A 26,715-nucleotide genomic window follows, 5' to 3' on the forward strand; every position below is an offset into this window, starting at 1 on the left:
TGTGAAACACTGTGTGTCCTCATTGCATCTGCACGCGTGGGTTGAATTGGTGGTGAGAAAAAGAGAGGCAGGTAGAGAGACCACTATCGCAAAGTTTTCTACAGCTCACCATTGGAAAAGTTTTTCCTTTTTTAGTATGTGTGTGTATAACACTATACTGCTTTGATGGATAGAAAACATGACACACAAAAAAGGAAAAGAAATGGGGGGACTAACTTTTATATTCAATCACTTTTGTGGTAATTATGCGGCCCACAAGTCGACTAACCCTCTGAGCTCTTCCTAAACAAATGTTTTTTTGTTGTGGGTTTGATGAAAGCCTTGTTCCCTGAGGTACACCATATGCTCACATTGCTGATTTCAGCTCAACACAAGTAAAGAAAGGCTTGAACTCCATTTGTTTTTCGAGCCATTGAAGGCAAACAAACATGTCTCATGGAAAAATGAGCACATTTACCCATCATTATTCCTTTTGTTGCATCAGAAAGACCCAATTTCGTTCAGCATTGAAGTCGAAAATCTCACTGCCAATGCTACTTTTACTCTTTTAATGTTTCCGGAAATGCCGAATAAACCTTTTATAGTTGTAAAAATAGTGTCATCTGGTCCAGGGTCCCCAAAACTGGAGAGTTGTTGTAGGTTCTGGCTAGGTGCCACGTCTCCTTCACACTAAGCCCTCCACGCGTCACTCCACTTGGTGAGAGGGAGGCAGATGGGAGAATGAGGATCAGTCGTCTAAGACACAGAGACATTGTATCTGTCCACCTTGGTAAAAATAAGAAAGAGAGGAGCTCAAAGCAGTATCAATTTCCAGGCTGATTTATGTTAGCAAACCTATGGTCACAAGGTTTAGGTAGCGACTCAGTTATTGAGATCCTCCCTCAAGGATGGTTTGAGGCGCCTGGCTGCAGTGTCATGGTAGAACTGATGCGGTGTCACGTTGCATCTAGTGAGTGCCTCCTAGACACTTTCCTGGTGTGACTTTCTGGTAAATGTCCCACCTGGAAAAGCGTTTCAGGAAGACAGGACGCACAGGAGAAAAATAATTTTGTTGTGTATAGAATTTAGTGAGGAAGACCTGGCTATCACTTTGCTGAGGAACCTTGGAAACCAAGTTTTTGGTTTGCATTATAGACGGATTGTACAAGAACAGACAACAAACGTTCCACTGACCAATTTACTTCAAATCAATTAGAAAATGTTCTTTATCTACCAAATAATATAATAGAGAGGTGTTGTGAATGTGTTGGATATTTTTGTTGAGGATATTAACAACAATAATTTTCCCTTCATGTGACTTATTTACAGAATAAATAAATAATAAATAAAATAAACATGTCAAAACCAGAGCATGCCAAGACCAAGACAAGCCTGCGTAATTCAATGTGTCTTTATCAAATACCTTTCTATGACTTGTATTCCAGCAAAAACAAACAACCCTTCCACAAAATGTGAAACCATGGCCCTGTGGTTCAAATGAGTATGCTCCAACCTTGAGCCATAGATGCTACAAACAACACACCGAATGGGTTACAGTTACTTGAACTGGAAAGTTTCAGTACAGGGCCAAGTTCTGGTCAGGTCTGGATGTGGAAGGGCCTCAGTGGAACGTGGAACAAAAGTTGCTTAAGTATGTGTACAGACCATAAAACAGAAGAACACACACACAGCGCAAGTGGCATGGCTGCCACAACAAATCAACAACTGGAAAGTTCCACAGAGATGTGGCCGTTATTCCCTCACACTGTAGGAAGTAGTTTAGTGACGTCAACGCTGCATAACAGGAGCGCAGCACATGTTCTCTTCATAACAGGAAATGGTGTCCAAAAGCTCAATTTAATCACCATCACTGAAGATAAAAAATTTTGAACTGTTAATTTCAGACTTTGAACAAGAAAAAAAATGGAAGAATAACCTCCGTTTTTATTCAACATAAACCTTGTTCTTTAATGCTTTAACTAAGTTTTCAATATTGTAGACTCTTAAGGTAGAAGGTTTCACTATTATTATTTTTTATTATTATATAATTTTGCAACAATTCTCAATTCAGAATGTTATTTCAAATATTCAGGTCTGTTCTGTGTTCTGTTTCTTCCGTTTCGTTTTTTTTCATATATTTGTGAAATTCACAGCAGCTGCAGTGAGAAACTGGAGCTCCATAGAAGCATAACCACATTATCAATGCTGTAAATAAGATTCAACATGCAGAGACAGAGACCTGACATGTTCATTGGCTATCATGCTTGAATCTCACACTTGCAATGAGATTCATGGAAGTGACAGAGGGGGACATGATGGGGATCGGCCTGAGCAGGTAGGACGCACAAGCCAGGTTAAGATGTATTCTGTATAACCATAGCTAGGTCTCAAAGAGGTCAGGCGGACTGCATTTAACAGCTCTGAGTGCCGCCCAAGATGACACGTATTTGCTAATAAAGTATATTTTGAGTGGTGCTGCAATAGCAGTCGTAAGAAATTGTGCTTCTTACGGTGCAGCGATAATTACAATGATTTCTGAATAACTGCCCGAGCCTGCACAGAAGAAAAACAACTCCATAACAGTTTGGCCAGGGCTGCACCAGCTGGGTGGCACCGCCCCACAATATGTTGAGCCAGTGCTTGAGACTGTGCGTGAGTGTCAGTACGTGTGTGTGGCACGCTTGAACAAGCAACACGGCCGCTGGCACCGACACTGTCAATATGGCCAATGTGGTCATTCATGAGCAGCCGTCCCGGGCGCGTTTGCCAAACTGGCAATTCTCTGTGTCCACACGGAGAGATCTCCCAGGATGTCGACGGTATCGCTGGAGCGGAGGCGCCTGCCCACATCGAAACACTTAACTAGTTTTCTTAAATTGTGTGACACCTCATTTTCTTGATTTTAGAAGAAAGCAAACCATCTGTGAAAAGTAAGAAGTTTCATTAGCCTAGAACTCAGCACATAAAAGCTCAAGTTTACATCCAAACGGCCCTCTGAAAATGCCCTGCCTCGCAATTGCAATTACTTATAATGGGACTTTATTGTCCAAATGGAAACTCTGCCACAAACTTAGTCTGTTCATTTTGTACTTTGTGAAGTTGTGAAACAGTGCAAAAGCTCTGTCGTGCCTTGATTCGTGCTCACTTTCTAAGATGACCCTTTAACTGCTGACAAAAGAGAAAATGAGCACCAAACTTCATAGAATACTGTCAGTAACCACAAAGTCTGCCCTGACGTTTAATGCCATAGGAACAATCGTCCACTACCTGCTGTAAAACATGGCAACAGAAAAAAGTAACACACACACTGAGAGTGCAAACAGCGCATGTCCCCTCTTCCGTGACTCTCCCCAACATTTCAAGCCAATTCTTGAAACATCCAGGTTCCACAGTGTCTGTCTTTCAGGAGAACACAGTTGCTGAAACATGGAATTTGGATTTTTTTTCTTCTTATAAGGGTCTTGCACTCATTCATCAGTTTGGTTAGCATTGCTTATTAATCATTCATATTAGCAATTATTGGTCAATTTGAACAGACCTTGACCTCATGAGAGTGTGTCAGTATGAAAGAACATTTCAAATATGACACTGAGCTGAAGTCTCAGAGTTTGTAACAGCTGTGTGAAAGCAGGGTCGGCGCATGTACAGTATGGGCGTGGATTGCGTTGAGCAGCAGAGCTGTTTGACGATACATAAACTTCATGTAGTTGTGTTGTCAGGAATTCAAATGACACTCACAGGTCTTGTGAAGTGGTCACTTTGCTTCACGGATAGTTCTCACACATTTACACTTTATTTAAATGGTGTGTTATAACTTGACTGATGTCCATCCTCACACTATCAGTGAAAGTGCTTCAGGACACTTCAGGGACAATTCATCCCACTCACTGCCTGACTTAGCGGACTGCCATTTTATTTATCTGTTCCTGTATCGACTGGTCTCCGAACTCAGTCCATTAGTCACCCTGAAACACAGCTTTAACTAATGTCATTTCTGTGTTTAAACTGCATGTCTACACGCACAGAGCACTGTCCAGAGACTTATAATGGAAAAGATAACAACAAATGAAAGTGCACGATGGCAACACTTGAGTTGCTTCTTCAGCCCATCTGATTTATTCAGAAAAATTCATAAGGGTCCATTATCTAGCCAAAGAAAATGAGAATGTACAACTTCCCTCTTGTTTTACAAACTCGTCTTTCGTCAGGAGTATAAAATGGTAATTTATTTGATATTGCCAAAATATAGCAAACAACAACTGGAAGAACAAATCGAATCTACACTTGATCTTTGTACTTGTTCAGTGAAAATGGTGAGCAGCATCAATTTCCTGATTTTGTTAAGAGGACTGTCAACCACATTAAAATGCAAATCAAGGCACCATGTGACTGGAAGAGCAACATAACAAAGAACTTATTACCCACCATTACAATAATTACCACTTGGCTCACCAAAATTCCAAATGCCAGCCGGAAAAATACACCATGACGTCTTGCTGGTTATTAAACAGTGAAACATTTACAAGGGAAGTGGAGAGATACTTTGATCTGTTTTTCCCATGGATTCCACTTGACTTTTTTTTTCTGGACACAGAAGCAGTTACCACATAATGGGTAACAAAGATAGTCAAATTATGTGTGATGTAATTTATGAGGCTGAAGTTCCGTGCTCTTTCGGAAAATACATAATAAAACATGAAAGGACAATGTGAGGGAAGGAGAACGGATCAGCTTCAGTCACTCCCAATCCATCACTGACTCTAAAATCATACAGCTAACCTTTTCACCCGGATCATCTCCTACCTTCCTGTCAATCCACCACTGAGATCTTCTTCCCCAAACTCTAGAAAGGACATGAGAGCCAGACTTTAGCATTACCAACCCATGAATTACTTTGAAAAACAACAACATTGAAGAATAGAATATTCCACTGAGATAGTTAAGATTCTGGAGAACTGCACAACAGCTTCCGGGACTGGCTTCTGGTTTGATCTGACACCTAGGGAGAATTCCAATTACTTCCGTAATCCTCAACCTCAGTCCTCAACCTCAAAAATGCACACTCCCATGAAGTGCCTGTCCCCGATTCTTAAGAAGTAAAGTTGACAAGCAAGATTGAGGAAAGCTTCCTCAATTTTGAGATGCGCTGGCACCTACCTTAGGTTAGCGGAATGGCTAGACTACCCACAGTGCTTTGCGTATTTTCAGCCAATAAAACATGCTGCCCAAAGAGGACAAGAAGGCCAGCTACAAATGTCAGCATTTTATTGTTAATGGAGAATTTTCTGGTTTATCTACCTCATTGTTGTTGCTCTTCTTCTTCTTCTGATTTGACAGACTGCATGCCACTTTTGTGTAATGCTGCCCTCCATTGTCTGAGTCCCATTTCTAAGTCACACAGCCTCTAACATTAAGGTTGAAGGTTTCGATTGATGGACAAGGATTGGGGATTGAGGGAGGAATTGGAATTCACCCAAAGGCCTCGAAGGCGAAGCAAAACCTGCCTTTAGATTTAGACGGCAGAATGCCATTTTTCCATGACAGCTCTCTAGTTCACTGTACTATATGTATCTTAGTGTCTTTTTTTGCCGATTTATTTTTTAACATGCACTTTTGTCCCTGAATTTCCTTTTTTTTTTACAGTTTAACAGTATTCTACACTTTTTTTTGACCACACCCAGCCACTCATCATTCAAACCTTCAACTGTATAACTATGAACCACCCCATGCTCCATGTGTGTTTGAACTGTTGTTTATCGTTATTGAAATAACAAGCACCACATAAAATTTTCACCTCTGCTCTTGGGCTCCCCACAAAAAAAGCCACTGGCATGCACGTTGGACACATGACCCGAGTTGCGCATCAGTGTATGTGTCAGAAATTTCATTATTTATGAGAACGAGTGTTTACAAAAACATTGAGGGAATAAATAACTGACTTATCTCGTTCCATGCGGTGGGTTTGCCACCACAGCTCCACCACAAAATTGCCTATAGACAATGTAAATGAATTTAAATTGCCTCACTGCATATCTCAGAAAAATAATAAAGACCACAGCAGCAATTTATGCTGCACAGTAACACATCAACATGACTCACTGAGCACTATGCATTCAACAATATTTAAAACAGCTGCACACATGGACACGCTTCCTCAGGAGGAGTGATTGAAAATGTGAAAATGGAAGGAAACAAGATTGGCTTGGATTTCCGTCAGGGGATTATTGTGGGACCAATGACCAATTTTACATACATCTCAAGAACCAATTCTTAAAAACGCGTCATGGCCAGTTAAGAGGCTCCTCTGACCCACCTCCTAACTGAAGTCAATTCACTCCACGCAACAAATCTTACACTGATATAAAAAAAAACCCAGAAATGAATGAAAACAACAGAATGAAAACAAATGTTAGGGTTTTGTATACAAACATTCTGTGTTGCACGATGTCATCTATATGGCAACTCACATCACAGACGAACACGATGCCATTTCTACAATTCCGAACCTTGACTGTGGGAAATTCAGTGTTAATCGACAAGAACAATCACTACTTTTACGTCATGAGGGAGGGAGAGATTTGTTTCAACCATGTCCAAGACAAGATACAGCCCGTCTACGGAATGTGTTTTTTTGCGGAGAGAACACAGGGTGACACAGGAACAAACAAATGCAACAGACATGTGTGAATGTGTTTCTTATTAACTTGATGCATTTGACTGTAAAGGTTTACACCAGAGGTTCATGGGAAATTGGTTTGCTATTGGTACAGAACTCATTAATTGGCTTTCAAACCTGAAAATTTGATCTGAAACTATATAACCCAAATTACACTTTTCATCCATCAATTCAATGAGAAGTACTCATAAAAGTACATATCTTATCAAATTTGCATGAGCACTCTCTTGACTACACCTTCAGAATTCTGGATTTTCTTTTGTCACGTTTTGAACTTCATTTCACTTAAACACAGCTTGATGTTTTGTACAAGGAGAATTAAGCAGACATGTCCTTGACCAAGAACATGCAAAGACTGGCGTCTTCAATAACAGTAGAAACATTTTTCAAACCTTCTTCTTTTCCCATGTAGCATCAGGACTTGCCTTCACATTTCTCTTCCTAAAATGAGCCTAGTCACACTTCATGTCTTCCTTTACCACATCCATGAACCGAATTGGCCCTGGAGTCCGCTGCCCAAACTCTGCTTCTAAAGGTCTCCATGTTTGCTTAAGTAATCCTCACGCAGGGACAAAACAATGCCTAGAGTTTTGTTTTGGTGGAACACGTTTCAAATAAAGTTCAATGACATTCACACCAAAACATTTTAGATCAGGATATGTAAATCTTTATCGATCACACTGGTTTTGTTCCCTTTCGCTGAAGGTAAAACGCCCACAGGCGGGAAACTAAGTACTGGCATGGCACATATGGACTGGGCAAAAACATCCATTTTATACACTCATCACTTCCCGAACAACACAAGTATGTGTTGCTTAATTTATTATCACCATGGTGTTCTTTCTTTTCAGCCAGTGTCATGACATAGTTGGGGTTTGGTTGCAAACAAATGTTGAAAAAGGCCCAGAGGACACCACCAAAAATTCCAACACAAAATCAAAACAAAAGAATGCTGTGGTAGCCTGCCACCAGCGTGTCGGACCAGTGAGAAGACTACATTGAAGTCAGAGCTAAATCAGGTGATGTGTGCATGAATTGACTTTTAAAGACCCATTTATGCTCTATTTTACATATGGATACAGGCGCAGCCTTCAGTCTGAGCGATGCATTCATTTCATCCATATTTCTGGACGCTTCCACCAAGCTTACGGGTACTGACCAAACGGAGCGGAACGTAGCTCTAATGAGACGACTTAACATTAGAAGAAGTGAAATAACAATGGCCTCCGCTACATCTTCTGTGCATTATCAATACTTCTTCCAGAGTCGCCATGTTTGTTTGGGAGTTTGTCGTTCTGATAAGCCATTGACTCTGGGCTGTTTCCCCTGGTGGATATATAGGTGAACTGCAATACCAATGTAAAAAAAAAAAACGCATAGAAGATCAGTGGCGTTTGAAACGGACGGGTACAAGTTTGTAGGAAAGGCAGCATAGGTGGGCCTTGAATCAGAGATCGAGCTTAAAAGGGGCTTTGGAAAGTGCAATCCACTCTTAGTGCACCATGTTTGGTCTTCTTAGTCTCATACAGGTAGCAAGAGTTTTAAATTAATTGCAGCTGTGGAGTTTAAATATCTGCGCTGTAAATAACATTTACACACACAGCAGGACGACACAGAGAGGTCCTTAACTCTATTACCCCGCGAGTAAAAGCAAATATCGGACTCATTGTATATTTATTGCATTATCTTCCCTTACTGAACTCTCAACACGCTCAGGATTATGTTTTATGCAAACATGTTTAGGCTCCTCTCAGGATGCTCTTCCCTGAACGCCCCTGCTCCCTGCCAAATCATGGCTTATTCACACGGTGACCTTCCGCTGAGACTTAGTAACACTCCTGCTTTACATTCATTAAAACCAAACACTGAATTCTTCTGCATAGAAAGAGAACTTTTGAGGCTGAGAAGAAGAGGCCTCCTGACGGATTCCTGCCGCTCCAGAAGTTCCGTCATGGGGTTCTGTCAAGGCCGGTGGCGAGGCCAACCAGCACTTCTGTGAAGGCTCCATTGATGCTGAAAGACTTTGAAGCAACATATGCTGCCCCCAGGAAAACACAGTTTCCACAGCAGAGACCACATATTGCTGCATAACTTTCGACTCCTGGGTAAGTTGGACTAAATTCTACAACTTGAGTTCTAGTCTTAAAATGTGCTTCAGTGAATAAAAATGAATTGTCGCGTTAAAGTATTCATCAATCCTAAAACGTTCTTTATTTGTCGAGGGAAACCTGTATTTAAGCATACCGACAACAAAAGAGCACAAATCAGCAGTTTATTGTAAAATTCTGACCGTTTGCCGTGATGACCGTGTCGCTTATAAGATTATCCTTGAATATCTGAGCTGTATCAAGAGTGATACAGCACAAGTGTCGGCTCTGACAATGGCTGGGGCGTACAATTGTAAATGTTAAACGCTCAATATTAATGACCAAAAACCTGTTATTACGTCTGTGGGGAGAGCCGATCAGTCACTGTGACAAGGACAAACATCTAAACATGTGACAGTTGTGCCCCTGCCATTTAAGTTATCCTTTTTCTTACTGGATTCCTCCTGTAAGAAAAAGCCACATGAAAGCACCAACATCCGATGCACTGCCATGCTGTGAGTTGTGCTACTGTTTTCTGACTGTTGTGATGTTTCCACTTTGTATTGTCACGCGTGATTATGTGAGATATCAAGCTCAGAAGACGTGTGGTGAGGGGGTGGAGGTAAGGCAGGATCATTATGTCTGAGGTGTGTGGCGATAAGTGCACACCACAGACGTATTTTGATACGTTTTACAAACAATTTTACAGTCAACAAGCCTAGATTGTGTTGATACTTCCAGAACTGTATTCTACCCCAAAAAATGAATTCATGTTTCAACAAAACTTTGAAAACTTCTATTCAGGACTCCAGGGTGATGGTGGACTGTAGTCAATCCCAGCAAATTGATAACAGACTTTCAACAAATCTCATTGTTAATATTTCACACAGATTTCTCATATGAGTATTGACAAGCAACGATTCATGGAGCACTTTAACTCTAAAATCCAGGCCTAACTAACTTGTGTCTATTTGCCTTATTTAAGCGAATATGAAGGGTTGGTTCTGTTGCAGGCAGAGTCTGCCAGTTTTAATAATTAAAGAGTCAGACCACTGGAGGGGGTTCATTCAAAAATAAATTCCCACACCTGCGAACCGCACTTCTCTGCAGCTGGAAAGCTACTAGTCCTTCTCATTTGCAAACAACTCAGACGGGATTTATTTAAAGGACAGATATGTAAGTCAGTTGGTATAAATATTCATGCGTTGTTATACCGTCACAAAAACAAATAAGACAGGCAAGAAAATCGTTTTTTTCTTTACACTATCATATGGCTGATTTGTTGAAGCAGAAAACAAGTTTAAACACCAAATGGGCAACATACTGTAAATTACAGACTATAGAGTGCACCGGAATATTTGCTACACCCACTAAATTTAAGAAGGAAAATAGGCCGTGTTCATACATAGGTAAGCCGCACTGCTCCATAAGCCGCGGGTGCAGTGGTGCTGTCTGTGCCGTAGGATGCATGAGGATCACTTCTAAACAAGTTTTGAAAATGCAGTCCAGCTTGGAGACTTGAATCATGAAACAAACTCGGCAATGTTCCGAACTTTAAACATGAACTCGGTTCTAGTATCTTTACCTATATATTTACCTTAAACCGCTTAAAATGTCTGACACCACAGCCGGTCTCAGCTGTTGCTACTTGTCTCCTGTCCTCCAGGAGATCCGATCTGTTGTCGGAGCTGCGGACGAAAACATTGCATTTTGAAAGCTTTCAGGTAAATAAAATGCCAGTGATTTCATCGGTTTGATATGTCGAGGCTCTAATAATTTGGGACCATGACTGTAAAAATACATATATTAGCTGTGCCGCTGTATAAGCCTCTGGGTTCAGAGCACGAGAAAAAGGTAGCAGCTTATTGCCTGAAAATTACAGTATGCATCGATCTGTTGAACACTAAAGAGAGCTGGTTGTAAATGTGTCGTCTGACATTGACACTCCACTCCACACGCCATTTATTATTAATATCCAAGGCATGTAAGCATCCTGTAAGTTGAACATTACCGTAGAACTAAAATTGAATACGAATATCAGGTTCTCTGGTCGTCCAGGCTGTGAACCAGCAGAAGACTCTGCACAAGATTGATGCATCACTCTTGCCATTGGACTCCCATTCAGACATATTTGGTGCACCAAAACACCAGTTAATGTTGAGCCCTTTTATCCCGCTTCATTAACTGTTTCACTACACTTGGTTGCTATAAGCAGGACTCCACCTGTGAGACTATTTATTTGAGCAACAATTGAAGTCAACTAGTGATCAGTTGGTAAAGATTCATTTTTACTGTATACACCATGCACAAGACAATCCCCTGGCACACAACATGTCGGTTTATAAACAGGACATTCACATGTGGATTATTTGAATTAGGCGTGCACACAAATGAAATCGGAGGAAGGAGGTGCTAACTCCAGAAGAAGGCTCATCAAAATATCCGTCCTCACTTGCCAGACTACTTAGGAGTCCAGTTTTAATCATTCTTACTTCTGAATATTGTCATGGCATGTGGGTTTGCCCTTCCACAGACAGCCTGCTGTGTTTATCTGAGCGACTGAGGAAGCTAATTGGAAAAGACTGAGAGAATATCATCTCTGCTGATACAAGGAGGCGCGGCGTCACCACTATGACCTCGGGAAAAAGTGACACAGCAGACTGTCGTGTCATGTGGTCCTGTTTGTGCAAGTGCATCTGTCTGTGCGTCTCAGGGTGAAGTCTTTGCGACCTGTGCTGCTTTAGCAAGCGCTTGATTTCCTCGGCTCCGCTGCGTCTCAACTGTGGAATAACACAGATGGGGGAAACGACACAAGTGGACCCAGCAGTACTTAAGGGGAAGGCTGTTTTATTTTGGCATATTTACAACACCGGCTCATAATGTCTGCTTGGACCTACAGCAACATAGCGTGCAGCAGATACGTACGCTTTGATACTTGAGGGCAACAATTTACCATCAAACTGTTGTTCTTTTTCACCATTTCTGACAAACGCAAAGAATGAGACATCTGCTCTGTCCGCACTCACACGGGTGCACAGCTGCAGCGTTACCCAGGCCCATGATTCGAAGAGACACATGAACAAACAGGATGGGAGTTGAAGGTCTCCCTGCTCTTTACTGTCTTCTGCTAATTCTGCTCTGTATTCAGACAGTATTTACATTAATATCCATTATACATGACCCACTTTCTATATTGCCATGCAGTCCAATGAAGAATTGTGGATTACAGAAAAAAAATCAGGGAGCAATTGGATATGATTTTGGGAAAGCCTCATGTTTCCAGTGTTTCTTGTATCTTTGTTTTTTGTGTAAATGATAAGCAAAATAAAAGCTAATATATTTTAAATGATGTTAAAAATGATAATTATATTGTATGAATCATTTATATGAATATAAAGTCAATATCAGTGCACATTTTTCGCACCGTAATAACAATTTGGAAATTGTGTTCAGCAAATGTGACACTGTGGCAAAAGTTATGCAATAGCTTTGTCGTAAACACCTTACAGGTCTTATAGACTGGAAGGCTATGCTGGATCTGGAATGCAAGTCATCCCTTAGAGATAATGTGAAGGAGAAAAGACCTCTGAGTAGCGACCCCTGTGACTAGATTTTGCATATGTGGGAAACATATGAAAGGCTAATTCAAGATCAGACTTGGCTTGTTTTTCTTCCTACAGTGATGTTGAGATGTTTTTCACATCCCACAGTTCTACAGGTTTCCAGAAAACTTGTTTGTCTGTTGCCTCAGCTCCATCAATGATGCATCAGAAACTCCTCCCCACATGAAGCCGCTGCCTGTTCCTTGCTCACAGTGAACATACCCCAATTCCTGGGAAGATCGTATACATTCCTGCTTTTGTTTACATGACCCTTGTTGCTGTTCATCTTAACATAGCAGTAGGTAGGTGATAAACGTTTGCCTACAACAGCTAAGACATAGAAGAACTAGTCACAGGGAGTTGTGAGGGGCACTTTTCCAGCAGCTATGCATTACGTTCAAAACGCTTATCAGTAATACGTCTACAGACAGGAAACAGCTGCTGCTATCTTGAAAGTAGTTGACGTTTTGGCTCTATTTCCTCATGTTCTCATGCAGCCTACTGTTCAACGATGAGCTCAGTGGTGAGTTAGATATAATGAAACACAGTGAAGAGTTGATAAAGCTTAATGAAACAGTGTCCTAATTTCCAGAGGCCTCTGGAGGCACTGTCTGCAGTATAATCATTTGGCTTTGAACAACCACACATCATTTTTATCTCAGCAAACGCCCCCAACAAAATTACTGCCTCATGAAACCTCATCATCCCACAACTACTAAAATGCATCAGGTCAACATGTGCAAGAACAGAAAAAAGGAGTGTGTATGGTAACAGTGCAAACCTCTCCTTTAACATATATTCACATCAAAACAACTTACAACAACAACTACACGTCTATATGCAGAACTTGTGAAGCTATCTTGCGAATAGACAGAAAGACTCTGTCAAAACATAACCTTTTTGGTGGCAGTAATAACTGCTATCATCTAGCATGGTGAGATTCTTCCTACACCTCCACAGATATAAATCGCTTCATGTGATATTAATACATCATGGAATGCGGATACGCAACAGCCTCATCTCTTAATTTAAAAAAATAGCCAATATTTTGTGATTTACTGCATCTGCAGCTGCGTGACTGAAGCGTTATGTCGGCACTACTGTTTATAATTTCAAATTTTTCTCTGAACTGGGGAGTGATTGTCTCCACAAATCGCAGTAAAGCTGACACGTACAGAGGAGCAGCTTTAATAGATGTGTGATACACGCAGTTAAAGAAGCCTCTGGGCTTATATTCATGAAGCTTCCAGGAATAGCAGAACTGATCTCTGATCCTGGATTTGGTCACATGACAACAATAGCTCCATGCTAAGATGTTTTTAACGTTTCTGAACTGTGTCTAGATTATAGTCGCTGCTGCGCTCCAGGCATGACTAACTGACATTGAGGGTTTGATCGTCGACGTCACAGTGACAAGCTGAAGCCGCAGGGCGTCAACACTGGAGACAGCGAGGAAATAAAGGGTCACGGGTCTTTGTCATCTCATCCACAACTGCTCACAGCTTTCCACCCAACACCTCCATTTGGTATTCTGACAGGCCTGTAGGCAGCCCCCTTTCCTGCTTTCCCCAAAACATTGCAACAGCAGCTCAGTTTATTGATGCACCTTCACAATCACAGACTGAATTTGAAGGATGAATCTGAAGAACAAATTAAATACAACAGAGAAAAACACATCTAAATGGTGCTGACAGGGAATTGGATCACAAGCTTTAGCGAGTCTGACAGCCCAATCACAATATGGCCACAGTTTCCAACTAAAATCTTAAAGGAGCAGTGTACTTGCTGTTATGGTCTCTTTCAGGAAACATTCTGAATATAACTGGCTATTTTGGATAATGGCTTGCAAACTGCTCCGGACTGACAGAAATATCATGGCAAACACAAAATACTCTACTCTGCGTGACGGCTCATTCTTATTTTCCCTTTTCCTGGCTCCACCATTCAAACTGTGCAGAGCATCCGAGGGGGCAAACACGGCTGCGAGGCATGTTCGCCTTGCTTAGTAAAACAAATGTGGAAGGACGCGCAACGTGACACTGATTTGATGCAGCTGATGCTGGGGAATGCAGAAAATTGATTACTCAGCCAAAGACGTTGTAGGAATGAATTTCTAATTTAAGACACTCGATAATAAATGAGCTGTAATCCCAAAATAAATTACCAGTGGATTAGTAAAACAACACAAAACAATACATTCTCATTTTCGGTTGTGTCAGCAATAGAATGGAAATATGTATAATGTACTTCACGTAACTTCACAAAATAAATAGTTTCCCCAGGCTAAACCACTTTGTTAACACAGAGCGTTTGAGAATATTTAGAAACCTGATGGGTCATTTATATTTACAAATACTGAGACACAACAGGCATTTTGAGGTGCCGGAGCTCAAGCCAGAAATAAAATCCCTCTTGAATAATAGGATTGTTGTTGTTGTGTCTTCTATTACTTCCAGTCCCATGACGGATTGCATCTTTATTTATATATATATATATATATATATATATATATATATATATATATATGCTCTGGGACACAGAGCACTGAACATTTCCACTCCGAACGTTTCAGATTCAGGTTGTTCCGGCTCAGGCCTGTTTTATTGTGAACCATTTCGCCAGGTGCCTGTGGTTTGTCCTGATGACCTCCACCAACCAATCAGCTGAAGCCACCTGACGTTGGGAAACTTTTAACTCCTCCAACTGGGTGCTCCTCAGTGGCAGCTGCTGTGCATAGCAGTTGGCCCTTTACTTTAAGAGACTTGTTTGATTCTGCGTTTGTGTTGGCCACTGTTAGCTTTGTTGTGTTGACCTTTGTCACTGAATTTATGTGATTCTTTTGTATTTTGTGTCATATTTTCTTATGCTTACCTTAACTAAATAACTTTATGAACAACAACTAGCTCAAATATTTTATTTTCCCTTTTACCCAAGCGGGGAAAATTGGGGGCTCGTCCGAGATATCTTCAACGTGCAGGACTCCTGTTAAAAGGATCATGTTTTAAAGTTACTTTAATTGTGGTAAGTAGTAGCTTTTCGTTTCTGTGCATTGAGGCAGAATTTCACTTGCCGTGGAAGGAGACAATTTTCCTCACCAGGCCAATCTTCACAAGGATCCGAGCTGAGAAAGGCTGGTCATCTAGTTTGGTGAAATTAATGATTTTTCCTTGGGCAATTCGCTTGGCGTTCCGAATGTCATGCTCGGAGCGGTGGGTGTTGCTAAGCGCTGACTGTGCTAACAGCCTGCTGCTGAGGAACCAGGGGTCTCACTTTCACGAGCCCCTAAAACTCTCCAAGCTCTGTCAAGGGCTGGCGCTTTAAATGGGGTATTTCATTTTGCCGCGCTTCCCTGCACAGCATTTTCCCGTGCACGTGCTGCAAACTTTACATGACACATTGAAAGAACCTCTACAGCAGACATGCCGCTGCTTAGTGAGCAGCGAGTAGGGAGGAGTGGACACATCACAACCAGCGGGGCTTCATCAGAGCTGTTGTGATCAGCAATGACAGGTAGTGATCTGCATTTACCGATCCTGAAATCGGCCGATCATGACGATGATCGATCAGAGCATCCCTAATATATATAGTGGCAGGGGCTGCAACCCCGTCAAATACTGAAAAATATATGCGCAAAACAAGCTAGAAATAACTATTTTTTCCTCACGAATTTCAGAGCGAAGAAAAAACTTAGCTTCCTGCTAAAGGGGTACTTTTCACCTGCTCGGAACAAGGGCTTGTGCTTCTGGATCTGGTTTGTTTGACTGGTACTATGACTGGTCCGGATGCCGTACTGTAAACTTTTGCCATGTGATGACGCGTTAACTGAGGTCTCTCAAAACATCACTGGTTCTCTATCTGTTCTTAAGGTTCTTAACATTTTGAACCAGAGACAACCACAGAGGAGGGATAAACCAAAGAGAGGTTGAACAGGATTGAATTATTTACTGAATATTGTAAACATTTAATGAGAGTACAAATTTGATTTAAATCTTTTTACTCTTGTAATATTGTTAGCTGTTGCAGTGCAAGGTAGGACTGCCATTTATTTGTGGTAGCAGGCTGTTTACACTCATTACATAAAATTCATTGTCCTGTTATATCATCGGGGCATGGGGTCTTTTTTTGCCATATTGCCCTGATATCCTAGATATCAGTGGTTGCCACAATACGAAGACTGACTAAATCTCTCAAGCACAGGATCAAACTAAATAATCTCGGAAGAGAGCAATAAACGATATAATACGTGATTTCAGCTAAGTTCTTTATCTGAACGCTGTCTGTGAAACAAGTGCATGAAAGGCAATACCAGACAGAGGATTTGGCTAAAATTATCAGGCCAGTGTCAGAAGGATCACGGTATACAAGTGTCCCACTAGAGATTGAGCGCTCGTCCACATGGGAAGATTAATGGAACGGATTGAGCTGACTGTCCCTCTGGACTATGCCTTTCTCTGATAAGAGAAATCTGAGCTCAGCACATTGTGCATGTAGAGCGGAGTTGTGATTACAGTACGGATGGGAGCTCGATGCCAGAACCTCAATTTAGCGAGCCCTCCTCGTGCAGGCTTAATGCAGAGCAGGGCTCTGGTCCAGGCCCAGAGGATACTCATTACTCAGCTGGCACCAAGATCTCTGTCCCCTGTAGACTCAGGTATCAACCTTAGAGGAGAAAAAGCCAAGATGACAGATTAATTCACGGCACTATATATGACCGCATTGCAGCGCTATACATTGATGACTGGATATCAGTTCCTCAGATAGTTAAGGAAATGGACTCTATTTATTTGACGGAGAAACAAGTGAGTCACAGATTAGGAGACCGATGAAGCCTTACATCAAAAAAAGGTCCCACGTCATGTTACGGATGTGCCAAGGGTCACGGCTGGTTCCGCCAAGCGATCAGCCTCAGATCAGTCACAGAGCCTTTCGTAACATGACACAAAGGGATAAGTATTTTTCCACAGCTGAATTCCAAGAACACCAAACCGCCAACAACTAATCCTTGTTAAGTTTAGAAAATGAAACCTAACATCAATTTCCAACGCTGATGTTTTTCTTTTTCAATGCCAATGCCTATTCACAATTCAGTGGTTAGGCAAACATCAACCATCGCAGTCTTTAAAGAGCAAGTTCCTAGCTTCCATCCAGTGCGGCTTCAAGGTCTGAAAGTAATGCTTTAACTCACCAAGAGCACTGTACACGCCATATCTCCACTCTGTGATCTGCCCCTATGAAAAGGAACTTCAGCCATCTCTTCCCCTATCATGCATTAATCTTTCTCATTGCTCACAAAAACATCCTCAGGGTTGCCAGATCTTGGTGTCAGATTCCTGCATTGTAATTCTTGGTCACCCGCCACAACAGAGTGAATCTTGTTTAAAACTCTGGCTCTGCTCCCCATCATTTGCTGTATAGTAATTCGCATATTCCCCACTGGAAAACCTTGACCAATCTGGCAACACACAGAGACAGTCATGCCAAGCTTGGCCATTCCAACACGACAAAACAGGATTATTTAAGGCTCACCCACATTAAGTCAACCAAGATTGAATAAGAAATCTTGGGGTTTCATTTTACGTACACAAAGAAATTAAATAAAATTTTGTTTCCATTTACTACCATCAATTAGACCACAATGCTCTCGTCATAACGGAGTCAAACACCAGCATTGCACTCCCTGACATTAGACTCTAACCTCACTTGTCTCAATGTGATCCTCTCGCAAGATGAGCCTGGGGAACCTGCATCAGGTAGCCAGTGTGAAGGGCATCCAAGGTGACCAGGTGGCAGCTTTTGCTCCACAGTTAAAGTGGTATCTTTTCTCACAGAGAAGCAATTGCTCGGCTCTGATTCATTCGGTATCTCACCCTCTTTCAGAGAGTAAGTCCTTCCATCTCAAATTTATCGATGAGAGTGCTTCAGAGCGCTCGCCAACTTTACCAATTCAATGTCAAGTTCCACGTGCCTTCAAGCTTGCTTGAACTAATCAGATATATATTGTGTTAGCTTTTGTATCCCCACTATTTGGCAACCCTTTGGTTTTGATAGAAAAACTGCTGGCACTGAATTTGAAGAATTCTTTCTCTGTTTATTCTTCGAGAACAAGGTAGCTAGAACCAGTGTCGATGTTGCAGCACTGTGTGGTGGCTGGGAGCTTAAAATGTACCTTCAAAGCTACATGTGGAGACGCCATCTACAAAGCTTTGCAAAGTGTTCAGTAGGCATAAGTGAGATGTAGCTAATGAGGTTGGAAAAGTTAGCTTCCTGCACAAAGTGTTTCCCCTCCGCGGGATAAAACATGATGAGGGAAGAAGTAGCTTGAATATATTATTAGGAATATACTGTAATGCATGCTGGCAATCCAGCTGAACACATAAAGGGGGAGGAAAGCAGAGTCTTGATGTAAACTTTCCTCTCGATATTGAAGTGAGCAGGACACTTGCTCACTGCAACTTCACTTCAAATAACATCTAGTGACAGGACAGGTGGTCTCTTAAGTGCCATTCCTCTAGACTTCTACCCTGAGTGGTCTAATAGTTCAAATCAAAGCCGTCCTCACTGTCACTTATGCACTTCCTAGCACCCAATCCATCCATACGCACTCTCCCGGGACAAAAAGAGTCACACTGGCACACATTGAATACACATCCATAGAGATGAGATGTAGTGGACTATTTTGCGGCGCCCCTCTGCGCCACATAGAAGTTTCAGAGGTGCCTGCATCTCACTTGCCATTTTGCTGTGGCTGTGAGGTTCGGGACTCGGGTCATTTGAGGTAGAGCTCTGCTGGGGGAAAAAAAAATGACACGGGTTTCATAAATTTGTGATGGCATACAGTCGGAGTGGAGATAAAAATTGTAACAGCCCCTAAAAAGCCCCTTTTGAGACAACATTTATGCAACTGTTATCAACAACCTTGTGAGAATATAGAATAAATCCAGATTGAACATGGGTGAATATTAAAAATACAAGATACAATATTCTCTGCTGGCTGCAAGGCACTTTGCTTCCTCTTTATTTGATCTACATAATACTTTACAATACTTACTTACAACAGGAAGTCGAGCACAATGGAACCTGGTCACCCGGCCACATTAGACCATGTGTTGTTTTTACCTCTCTCCTTGAGGTCTCCTTGAACTAAGAAACGGATGAAGTTGAAACGTTTAACTTAAGGGCACAGTCCTTAGTTTATTGAAATTGTTTCTTTTTTTCCCCATTATTTCTCATTTCTTTCTGTACTCTCATCTCATCAAGTTGTACTGAAAATGACATCAAATACTTTTTTATAAATGATGACTTTTCTCACATTTTCTTCTCTTCACATTAGTATTGCTTACCTCGTGGGCAAAAAGTGGGGAAAAATCTGAACCCTACCACTTATACAGCGGCACGGCTAATGGATTTTTACAGATGAAATTGGAGGCAATGAAATCGATGAAATCAGAAGCTTTTTATTTACCCTTAAAGCACTCAAAATGCGCTGTGGTCGCCTGCATGTCCGCAGCTCCGGCAACAGAGCTGATCTCCTGGAGGTCCGGAATCGAGAAGCAGAAGCAGAGACTGGCTGTGGTGTCAGAACTTCGGGCACACAGGCGAAAAGAGCACGTTTAAAGCGCTATAATGAGAATAAAAGACGTGTGGCCCCACTGACCTTTCTACGGCACAGACAGAACCACTGCACCTGCAGCTTATAGACCGGTGTGGCTTATGGATGAACAAGATCTATTTTCCGTCTTACATTCAGCGGGTGTGGCTAATATTCCCATGCGCTTTATAGTCCGGGAATTACTGAAACTGACAATAACTTCCTCTTTGTCAACAGTGAATCAAACTGGAACTGAATTTCATGAAATAGTGCCATTTGGTTACGTTAATGAACGATATTATGATGTTGATAACAGTTCATGTTGAATAATGATTAGAATATAACTCCCATCCTTCTGTTATATTATTTTGAACAGAATATTTAGATAATTTCCCCATCACATATTGTCATATTTGTCAGAATACTGATAGACAACAGTTCCAACTGCGCCTCACAACAACTCAGAGAGTGGAAGAGCATTCTGAAGAGCATTGCCTTTCCCCCCTTAAATGAAATGCTGCTCTAAATTTTGATGTTGTTTTATTCCTCTGTGATCATTTTGTCAAAGGCACAATTTGGCCGTGAAAGCAGTGTTTATGTGTATTGGCTCTCATGCCGTGACCCTGCTGATTAGGACCTGCTTTTTTGGCTGATTCGACTCAACCTTGTGCCGTGATGCAGGTCAGCCAGCTAAGTGGCCGGCTGTCAGGGAAGCTAAATGGGGCCAGAAAAGCAGAGGCCGCAACTGGCATTTCCTCTTGTCAGTCCCTCTCCAATAACAGACAGCGTTCCAGCCCACAAAGGTGTGAAAGTGGAGGTACCCCTCACGCATCGCTTGGTCACATACAAGCTTCCCTTCCAAAGTAATTAAGCGAAATACTCTTTTGGGGAGAGTGAACTCATTTTGTGTTATAGGAACAGTGGTTATGTAACAAGGCTTACATGATGTATGAAGGGATACATGTGCATTAAACATGCAGGGAAAGAAGGGGGACACAATGGTAGCACCCTTGCTTAACAGTCCTGAAATTGTCATGAGTCAGGCGAGTGACAAAACGTCCATTTTTGACAAGTGGTTGTCAGCCTCCATGCTGCGACCCAGACAACTTGTCACATCCAGAACCACCCACATCCTCACCCCTTCACATGCCACAGAATCGTCTCCATGTGCCTCCCAACTTTGGTCATAATGCCACTTTGTTTCTGCATTCTCTTTCAATCACACCTCAAAAGTCAATGGCACCTTTGAGAAAAGATGTGCAGTTAAATTATTTGTTAACATCTTGTACTCAGTTGAGCAGTTCTAAATGATCTTAAATGAAAATGTGAATTCTAGTGCATGATATATAGCATGCATATATTTAAAAGTTTATGTAAACAGTCAGTCAAGTCACTAACAGTTTTGCGGTCCCCACAAAAAAAAAAATCCACTCTATTCTCCTTCTACTTCTTCCATTTTTTAACCTTGAATGAAATATGAATATGGACTAAACAAATGGTACAAAAGCAGAGAATGGCATCCAATAATCTGCAAATCTTTGAAGGTAAAATATCAGTCACAGTGGGGGTCAAACAGTAGTTAATCACCTTTCACAGTTACCATGACACCACATAATTGAATCATGTGCTTCAGGAGTCACATGGCAAACAAACCAACATGTTGTGTTTTTTATTTGTTCTATTTCAACTGAGTTCATGTTTATTTTTCAGCTGTGTGTGTGGTGCCCTTCTGTCCATGAATTTGCATGTTCATCTCCCCTGAACTCTCCCTTTTTTTCAGTCCGACTCTGCCTGGAAGGTCTAATACTGTCACATCGGGGAGGCTCACTTTCTGTGCGTCTGTGTGTGCTCGGTAAACAACTCGCTGTTCTCGGCTGCAAGAGGCAGCCGTGCCTTTCGCTGCAGACAGACAATCATAATCAAAATCAATTCACGTGGGTCAGTTAAAGGGGAGATGTAGAAGAGCAGAGTGTTTCCAGGAGGTTCACCCGAATACAATCATGCAAACCCCATGATGAGTCAGATTGTTGAGCCCATTGTTTATAGCAAGAATAAATGCTCTACCAGAATTGATTCCCATCTGTGGGCTAATAAGCATGGCCGTGACTCAGCACCTCCACTTATCAGCACAATGTGAGCTCAGTAGGAAACATCACTGACCTTAGATCAGAAACTCGTGTGGGCATTTGCTCTTGCAAATGCTCCCTGCTGCTCTCCCTGGGATGGGAACGTCCAAAAGTAATGTGAGTGAGTTTCCCCTATTGTTGAGCACGAGGGTGGGTAAATCCGGGGCCACATAACATGCAGTGGTACCTCGGTTCTCCACCACAATCCGTTCCAGGCGGCCGTTCGAGAAGCGATTTGTTCGAAATCTGTATCGATTTTTCACATTACAATGAATGGAAAAAGAAACAATGCATTCCAAGCCTTAAAAGAGGCTTTTGTAGGAGTGAATGTAGAGTGTCTGCTGCAGGTGCGCTGTTCCTCTATGTGTGTGGCCGCTGCATGTGGGAGGGGTTGCCGAGTGAGTGACGTCTCTCCAGAAGGGAAGAGGTGCCCGGTGCGTGTCCAGCTCTGAATGTGTGGTTCTGTGCAGTTTGGCTGTGACAAAGTCATAAACCAAGTAACGCTCTGTCCCAGACTCGCCTCATCCCTGTCCCAGCTCAGACATCAAACCCTGGAGGAGAGGTGTGGAGAGCGAGCACCTCCCCTGTGACACTCTACCACGGTCCAGTGTGGAGACAGGAAAGGTTTTACACCTCAATATGAAGAAAAAACAGTCAGTAAATGTAGCTAACGGGACACGTCTGCATACAGAGGTTGCGTTATACACAATAACAAAGCGCGTCATGGGTCAGCTGATCGGTCCGCGCACCTTATGTTTTTTCCGGCTTTTTCGGGGGCATTCAAGTTCCGGATTTTCGTTCGAAATCTGAAGCAAAAAAATCTCGAAATTTATGTTCACACTCCGATTTGTTCGAATTCCGGGACCTTCGAAAACCGAGGCACCGCTGTACTATGAATGTCATGAGGGGCCGTCACTCCAAAAGACAGAAGAAAACCTTTTAGAAAATTAGTAGGCACTAAAATATTACAGTTTATATGCATTTTATTCTCACGGTTAATATTAATATACTTAATACTGGAAGATCATTCATGTGAATATATTGGCTGCAGAATTCTGGGTATTGCTCATTTATTTAGATATATTTATTATTTATTTATAACCTCTTTTGGACTTTAGATTTTACTATAAAAGCAAATACAATTTGATTTATCTAATTATTTTCACAATTAGTTATTCAACAACATACTGCTGAAGGAAATCTGCTTACCTAAATCAAAGCTTCCAGCAGCTATAATACGTGAAATGGCACTGGTCAGGATGAATTTCGATCCATCCAAAGTTTGTGTTATCAAGTCAAACTCCTGAGTCAATCCCAGGAATATAACTTGAGTGAGGAAAAGTACATCTTATGAGCGATACACATTTTTTGCAACGCAAACCAAGGTGGTTTATCTGTCTCAGACATCAGCTTGTGCAACAAAGCGGGATAATTTAACTCCAGAGTCCTGGGCTCTTGCGAAGCACACTCTAAAATCAACAACCCTTTCCTAATTTCACCTCCAACATTGAACAATTCTCCGATAGCAACCGTGTGCCGTGCAGCCGGAGCCTGCAGAAATCAACAAGAGCAGTCAATAATGTAGAAGCGATCCTTATCTTGAGAAAATGGTGAAGCATTTCCTCTCCATCCTCTGACCTTGACACATGCACGGAGAAGAAATGCTTTTTTAGTCCAGGATTGAGAGATATGCTTACATACCAGGGGATCTATGAGCCCTGGTAAATTGGATACAGTATTAGATTCGCCTCTTTCCTCTCCACTGCACACACCATTAGTACCATCGGCAAGTGTCACATAGCCAGACCTCGCAGCACTGTGTCAGCACTAAGGAAAGGTTGTCTAATGCCTGCACCTAATTCCATCCAGCTATGTGAAACTAAAGGATGATGGCTTTATCTAATAACAGCCGAGTGAAGGTATAATGGTGTTTCGACAAAATAGTGGCAGGAGGGTATCACTCTGGATATAAAAACCTTTATATCACTGCTTCGATTTCCAGCAGAAAGTCCCCCAATTATCTTGCACGTCAAACACTGTGGCATGCAAAGAGGAATTCTGACATTTATTCAAAGTGATAACCTCAACGAAAATGAAAGACATGTAAGTATGATTACCAAAGGGTGTATGCAGTAGGAGGGTAAAAAAAAAAAAAATCAATTGGAATAGACAAATAGATCTCACAGGTTGGAACGTCACTGTCAGCCATCCGATACGATGTTTGAATTAGAAGGGATGAGAGCGACATTCAAAGGGTAGAAGAGCCATGTATGTGGCATGTGCCACGCAGGAGTCAAATACCCATGCGACACCATAAATCGACGAACCTACTGCACCGATTAAGTAGTTAAAGCTAATGCTAACCAATTTTTTTTTTCTTTTTCTTGTTTACAGATGTTACAATGCATCACTGTACTTGTGGTATTGCAATATATATCATATAAAAATTGAATCACAGGATTCCTGTCAATACACAGTCCTTGTATGTAGACTTGTCTAAAAATGCTGGATGAATAAATTCACATTCATCATCATCATTTGTTTTCCCTTTAGAGTGAGTGATTCTTCTAGCGTAACAAGGTACTTGAAGTATGAATCATTGGGAACAAAAACTGTGTGTATCTTTTTCGAAGACTCTTGAGACAAACAAGTCGAACAAACAGTTACCTCAAATAAGGATTTTTTTTTCTCTTGAGTATAATTGCATAGTCATATAACACTTTTTTTGGGTTGCTATTTTTGTCAGGCATCTCAGCCTGCACGTAAAATATTATATCAAAGGGCTGTTACATTTTTTGGGGGGTGAATTTGGATTACGAGAGCACCCAGGCCCCTGATTCATTGATCGTAAGCGTGTGTTAACAAAGACCTCGGCTCAGTCTGAGATGTTAGGGTCCAACTGCCTGGTTGCCTGGCTTACCCGCACATTCAGAATTTCCATTTATCCACAGGAGGAACAGATGACCAGGACTCAGGGAGGAGACTTCAGTCGTATATTGTGTCTTCTGAACACAGAGTGTACATTAAACCAGCACTGAGACTCATCACTCAACCTCACCGAGTGAACACTGAAACAATGTGAGCCTAAGACAACAGCAATACGGATCATTTATCTTCTTTTGGTAGGGTGAGTACAAGATGTTTACAAAAAATGTTTGTGATTAACACGTGTTTTGCATGTTGCTTGGTCTCGTGGAGATAAGAAAATAGCGAGAGAAAGAACTTGGCGCCTCTTAGCTGATAATAACAATGTGGAACACATCATTGGTGTCATCATGGAATGTGACAGTGTCAGACTGGAGCGAGGCACACTCAACGAGGCCTTAGACTGACTGATACTTTTCACTAAACTGGATCAAATAACCAACATCCAACTAATTCCATGGCACACCTCAGTATAAGCAACAACATCAGAGGGGCCATACTGGGCAGTTCCGTCTTAAAAGGGCCACACACATAATGATATTGAGGCTGTTTCTGTCTTGTGTTTTCTCCTTCCCGACAGAGGATGGTAAACTCCCTGTAATCCTAAATCTTATAAGATTATCTTATCAGCCATGTCCCGGTTGGTCCTGACAATTGTAAATATTAAACATGTTCAATTTTTACAACCAAAAACCTCTTAGCGTGTAGCTGATCACACCCGACGTGGAAGGGAATGGAGCACATCAAGAAGCGATCCGACTGAGAAACAAGGAAACAATTGAGGATGTTTCGACATTTATTGAATTGATGGTAATAAAAATGCTACATAGTGAATCTCACTCCAATGTTCAGCACTCCTTACCCGGTACATTCCTTCATAGGTCTGAGTGGCAAACATTAGCGGAGATGGGTCGCTGCCATTTATTTCCTATAATGTTTCCTTTGGAGTGTTCCGTTAAAAAAACACAAAAATTCACCAAAGTGCTTTCCACTTGAAAGCACCTTAGTCCAAAGGCTTCTGGCACTAAACCTGAGCTCCAGAGGATGATTCTTACTCTTGACTCACACCAAAAGCATTTTTTTGCTGGTGTGAATTGCAATAAATGCACATTACACAGAAGACTCACACCAAATGGGCAAAGCTGCCAAACCACGGCATGCCGTGCCACACCGCACCACACAGCAGTGCTTGAAATGGATTGAGTCCATTTTTCTTTTTGTGGTTTAGGTCAAGTTAGAGTTAATAAGGTTAAAATTACATCCAGCAAAAAAAAAAAAAAAAAATATTTGGAGACTTAGAATCATGTAAACTTTGAAACATAAATGGTACACCACACTGCACATATGCCAACTCCTCTCTCCCCGAAGAAAGTGTCGCCTCACTTGTTTCGGTGTGTGTGTCATCAATGTCGCGGGGTTGCAAATATCACGTGTTTGGGTGAAGTGATGACGTGCGCCTTCTCTCTCTTTCACACATAAAACCACTCCTAGCATGAGTCACTGCATGATGTGGCACTGTGCGACACTGCCGCAAACAGTGAAACAGCGGAAAGGATGATAACACAAATCTTGTGGAAGTGTTTTTAAAGGTAAATATACTTTGAAATATTCATTAAAAATAATAGAAAAATAAAAATATGATATAAACTAATTCCATCATTTTGTTGACCATCATAAAATGTATAAATCACATGCAGGACTCATAACTGACATCAACAACAATAGATGATGT

General features: G+C 41.6%; 1 protein-coding gene across 4 annotated transcripts in view; it reads right to left on the reverse strand.

The window, feature by feature from the left end:
* The window catches only part of tspan9a (tetraspanin 9a), a 238,323-nt gene that overhangs the window by 114,645 nt on the left and 96,963 nt on the right, over positions 1 to 26,715 (reverse strand). Inside the window, exon 1 of one of the 4 annotated variants that reach the window (XM_053884525.1) lies at positions 4,783 to 4,801. The exons of the other annotated variants lie outside the window; for them this stretch is intronic. The gene's annotated coding sequence lies outside the window, so the exon portion shown is untranslated. Of the gene's footprint in view, positions 1 to 4,782; positions 4,802 to 26,715 lie in introns of those variants that run through there. 4 annotated transcript variants of the gene reach the window in all.

This window comes from Synchiropus splendidus, chromosome 14, assembly GCF_027744825.2.
Source record: "Synchiropus splendidus isolate RoL2022-P1 chromosome 14, RoL_Sspl_1.0, whole genome shotgun sequence".
Lineage (NCBI taxonomy): Eukaryota > Metazoa > Chordata > Actinopteri > Syngnathiformes > Callionymidae > Synchiropus > Synchiropus splendidus.